We start from the raw sequence: 5,488 nt of genomic DNA on the forward strand, positions 1-5,488 counted from the left end.
AGACCTGCCTGGTCTACATAGTGAGTTCCAGGACAGCTGGGGCTACAAGGAGACCCTGTCTCAAAAAGACAAAAAAGTAAAAAATAAAATATTAAAAAAATAAAAAAGTAGGCTGAGCACAGTCAGAGGAGCAAGCCAGTAAGTATGTGCTTCAGCTCCTGCCTCCAAGTTCCTGTCCTGCATTCCTGCTTCCCCGAATGATGAACTGTGATCAGAATGTTGAAGCCAAATAAACCCTTTCCTCTCCAAGTTGGTTTTGGTCAGAGCATTTTCTCACAGCAATCTAAACTAACGAGGGTAAGAAGTGTCAAGATAAAGGTGAATACATGAGGGCCCGAGGGGTTCTAGTCTGAGAATCAGCATGAGGGAGTTATGAGAAGGAGGGTAGGGAGAAGTGGGAGAGTTGATGCCTCTGGATAGATAACCACAGGCATACCTAGGGGTGGATTTGGGAATCACTGAGGAAGAGGAATGTCCTGCTGAGTTTTTATTGTCAAGTTGGTAACAACCTGGGAAGGAGGAGCCTCAGTTTATAAAGAATTGCCTCAGCCAGACTGGCTTCTAGGCTTGTCTGTGGGGCATTATCTTGATTGCTAATTGATGTAGGAGGACCAGCCCACTGTGGGCAATACCATCCTCAGGTAGGTGATCCTGGGCTGTATAAGAAAGCTGGCTAAGCATGAGCCAGTGAGCAAGTCAGTAAAGCAGCATTCCTCCATCGGACCTGCCTTGAGTGCCTGCCCTGATTTCCCTCAGTAATGGATTGTGATCTGGACGTGCAAGACAAATAAACCCTTCGCTCTCAGTTGCTTCTGTTCATGGCATGTATCATAGCAACAGAGATCAGATGAGATAATATCAAACAAGGCACCAGGCTCACAGCAGCAATCTCAGCACTGGGGAGGCTGAGGCAGGAGACTCTCAAGTCTGACATCAGCCTGGGCTATATGGTAAAGCCCTGTCTTTATAAAAAGGACTGCAGACGTAGCTCAATGGTAGAGCTCTTACATAGCATGTGCAGGGATCTGGGTTGGATCTCAGTATCACTGAAAAATGAGAAATAAGGCTACGTGTAGACGAAAAAGTCAGAGTGAACTGCAGGCACACACTGACAAGTGACACTTTCTAGAGGGAACCTGTAGTCTAGACATGCCTTCCTGTACATAGCCTGACACCAGAGGCCCTCCTGAAGGGAGGGAAATTTAAAATGTCAGGGAGGAAGATGCAGCCATGGGGGTCCTGGAAATAAAAAATGCTGAGTGTCACCAAGGAAGAGGACCGGATGTGGGCAGGGAGTCAGGAAATGCTGGGTGAGCCCTGCTGCAATTTGATGGAGTTCTTAAACAAGTCGCCCAGTGTCAACTACCTCTTGGGCCACTGGGATAGAGGGAAGGGGCAGGAGGGTGCTTAGGAAACACAGCCCCTACTGCTTTAGTCATTTGTGGGTTTTCTCTTTTACTTTCTCCGTGCTTCCTGACTCCTTAGCCTCCCCCCACCTCCTCCTGAAGCAGCTGCCTAACTAGAGACCTTCTGAGAATTCCTGGGGACCTGCCTCTCTCCTCTCCCTGACCATTTTAAGAGCTCTTGAGAGAGCTGAGGGGGTGGAACAGGAGATCCCAAGGCTAGGAGTGGTCTCTGGTTGTCCAGGGTCCAATGGGTACAGGGCTTGATTTAAGCCCGACGGTCCCTCACTTTGCCTGTGCTGGGGTCAGGGCTGTCACATCCTTGGGAACTAGCCACCTTGGGGGACAGAGTTCCCTAAAAAGCCTTCACGCAGCAGATGATGGAGCAATATGCTATTTGGAGGAGGTATTGGCTATGCAGCTCAAAACTCCTGCAGGACCCCCGGCCCCCACCTCCCCATCCCCTGGTCTTTGTGTTTGGGGAGAGTTCCATTTGCTGGCCTCTGGATGGAAGAGTTCAGGAAGCTGGAGAGAGGGAGGTGCTTGCGAGCCACAAAAGGGCACCCTGTGTGGCCTGAAGGCCCAGAGCTTTTGAAGGCTGATTTGCTCTGCCTGGGCTGGAGGAAGCCAGAGCTAATTTCCTCCCAAGGGGGTCTGTAGCCCTTCCTCCCTAGGGGGAGGGAGAGCAGGAGGGTGGGCTTGCCTGTACCTTGGAACTGTCTGTCCTCTGCCTCCCCCAGCACCACCCCACCCCCACCCCCTGCCACTCCTCCAGGAGCTCTGTGACTGCTCCACAGAGCACAAAGTAGGTCCACTAACACTGTAAATCCTCATTTTGCCCCGATTTTCCGGAAGAGGAAAAAAGTTTTTAAGGGCAAGTTTTTAAAGTAAAAACAAGTTATTAAAGTTTTTAAGGGCAACCGGGCCTTAAAATCTATATACCCGCTGCCCTGGGGCAGGTGGAATAAAGCTTGGGCCTCAAGGCACTGCTTGAATCGCCTGAGGTAGGTGTTCCTCATTGGTCCTCTTCACTCCCTAGGAATGAGGCCCAAGAGATTCCTGGATGGTAAAGATTTGCTGACTACTGTCCCACGCTAGAGAGTCCGATTCCAGTCGCTGCGCTTGGCCACCTCAACACCTGCTGAGGCTTCGTGGTGTCGGGTAATTTGAATTTTATTTCTTTTTAGAATTAATTTCTACTTTGTCTAATTGCAACCAGGATGTAGACTTTAAAAAAAAAAATCTTTATAGTTTATTGTGTGCACGTGTTGGGGTGGCAAAAGACAATTTGCAGAAGTTATTGTTTTACATTTTATCTATGTATATGTATCTGAATGCATGTTGTGTGTATACAAGGTGTTTGCAAAGGCCAGAAGAGGGCATCAGGTCTCCTGGAGCTGGAGTTACAGGCAGTTGTGAGCTGTGTGATGTGGGTGCTAGGAGCTGAACTTGGGTCCTGTGGAAGAGCAGGAAGTGCTTTTAACCTCTCCTTCTATCATATGGATCCCAGGGATGGAACTCAGGACACTAGGCTCAGTGGCAAGAGTCTTTACCATCTCCTGGCCTATAAACCCTTTCTTGAGTATGTCAAAGTTAGAGGTGAGGAACTGTGGCTACTTGGTAGGGGAGGGCCAGAAGTGGGATAGCTACTTGATGACAGAAGTGGGAAGCCTCTGGTCTGATGGAATAAGAGTCCCAAGGACTTGCCCTCGGTTTGCTGGAATCTCTGCCGCTGTGCTTCTGCACAGAGGGGCCCTTGGGACCTGGAGCTTCTAGGCAGCAGCTCTGCTGCTCATTCGCATGCACCTCCCCAAGCCCCCCGAGGGGGGCTTTGTTCCTCTGCAGCTACACACACACACACATACACACACACATATACACACATGCACAATACATACATGTACACACTCATACACATACACACACATGTACACATACACATATATGTGCACAATATACATACATGTACACATACCCATACACACACGTACACATATACACATGCATACACAGTACACACACACACACACCCCTTCTTCCTTCTGCCCTCTTCCCCCCCGTCTCTTTTCTGCAGACCCCTTCAGGAGCCTTTGTGAGATAATTGGATTTCTCCCCTTGTTAGCGTGCAATGAAAATGTCATCTATTCCAGGCCACCGCCAGGAGGGGCCAGGCTCCCATTCAGCACCCCAGAGATGTGAAGCTATTCAGGCCTCCCAGTGGGGCAGCTGCAGCCTGTCTTCAGAGGAACAATGTTCCTCTCCCCTGGACTACCAGCACGTCCACCCTCAGAGTGGCCCTAAAGGGCTGAGTTGGGTGGCTGGTCTGAGCCTTCTGGAAACCCCTTTGGTGAGGAGAGGAATTTGATTTGAAGTTCAGCCCCCACTACCGTATTCAGGCGTATGAGGGGAAGGAGAGGAACTTTCCACCCTGGAAAAAGTTCAGTGATTCTGGGAACACTTGAAAAGCGACTACAAAAGACATGCTGATCCAGAAGATGGGTTCAGTGATGGCTAATCATTGTCAACGTGACAATTTAGAAGCACCGTGGCGACACATTTCCTGTGTTTGTGAAGGTTTTCCAGAGAGGCTTAACTGAGAAGGGAAGATCCACACTGGATGTGGGTAGCACCATCCATCCCATGAGCTGGGGTTCTAGACTGAATAAAAAGGAGAACCAGGGGGTTTAGGAGATGGCTCAGCCCACAGAGTGCTTACTGCACAAGCATGAGGACCTGAGTTCAGATCCTAGCACCCACATAAAATGCTGGGCATGAAGATCTAGAAAGATGGCTCAATGGTTAAGAGTTTGTACTGCTCTTCCAGACAACCTGAGTTCCGTTCCCAGCACCCATATCAGACAGCACACAACCACCTGTAACTCCAGCTCCAGGGGATCAGGCATCCCTAGCTTGTACAGGCACCTGCACTTGATGCACATACCCATACCCATACATAATTTAAAAACAAAAACAACAAAAGGCTGGATATGGGGGTTGGTGAGATGGTTCAGTAGATAAAGGCACATGCCACCAAAGTTGAGAACCAACTTCTGCAAGTCGTCCTCTGACCCCCACACACACACTATAGCATGCTCACACCCATACATATATATATACATACAAACACACACATAAATAAATTTAATTTAAAAAATGCTGAGCATAGTGTGTGGTTCACTTGTAACCTGAGTGCTGGCGGGGGGTCGGGGCAGAAACCAGTGGATCCCTGGAGCTCACTGACCAGTCAACTTTGCCTAATTAGTGAGCTCTAGGTTTGGTGGGGAGACTCTGTCTCAAAAAATAAGGTGGAAAACAATTGAAGACACTCAACGTGGACCTCTGGCCTCTACATACAGGCACATACACATATATACACATGCATACAACCCAAGCACACAAGAGGAGGAGGAAGAGGAAGAGGAGGGGGAGGAGGGGGAGGAGATGAGCTGAGCACCAGGCTATGGTATTTTGTTATGGCAGATTAAAGTGGCGAGTAACCCACTGAACCATCTCTTTGCTCCACTGAACTGTGCCAGTGCAGTGTCTACACATAGATGACTGATAGCTGACCTGAATGGCCAGTGAGCACTAGTGACTCTTACAGTATAATATAAAATTGGTCAGTGTAATTGTCAATTTGTCATCATCTACACTCTCCTAGAGATGGGCCTCTGGGCATGCCTATGGAAATCATCTTGATTACATTAACCGATGTGCAAAGATTCATCTTTTATTTATTATTTACTTATTTACTTGTGTATGTATTATGTATTTATTTTTGAGGCAGGTCTCACTATGTAGCCCTGGCTGGACCATTCTGCCATTCTGGCCATTCCGGAGTTTCCTCTGGGCTATGTTTGGCACACAGGCACAGGTTTGCCTTAGGGATTCAAGGACCAATGCCGCACCAGCACGTCAAGCTCCAAGTATTCTGGGCAGAGGGCGTCAGGATTGAACAAACAATCACACCATCATGAAGTGGGAGGAAGGACTTTGACTGCGACTTCATTGTTTGAGACAAGGGTTTAAATACTTTTCAGTAGAGGAGGTAGAGTCAGGACACATGATAATTGGGATCACCTGAC

The sequence above is a fragment of the Nannospalax galili genome, unplaced genomic scaffold (assembly GCF_000622305.1).
Source record: "Nannospalax galili isolate Female #2095 unplaced genomic scaffold, S.galili_v1.0 scaffold853, whole genome shotgun sequence".
Classification (NCBI taxonomy): Eukaryota; Metazoa; Chordata; class Mammalia; order Rodentia; family Spalacidae; genus Nannospalax; species Nannospalax galili.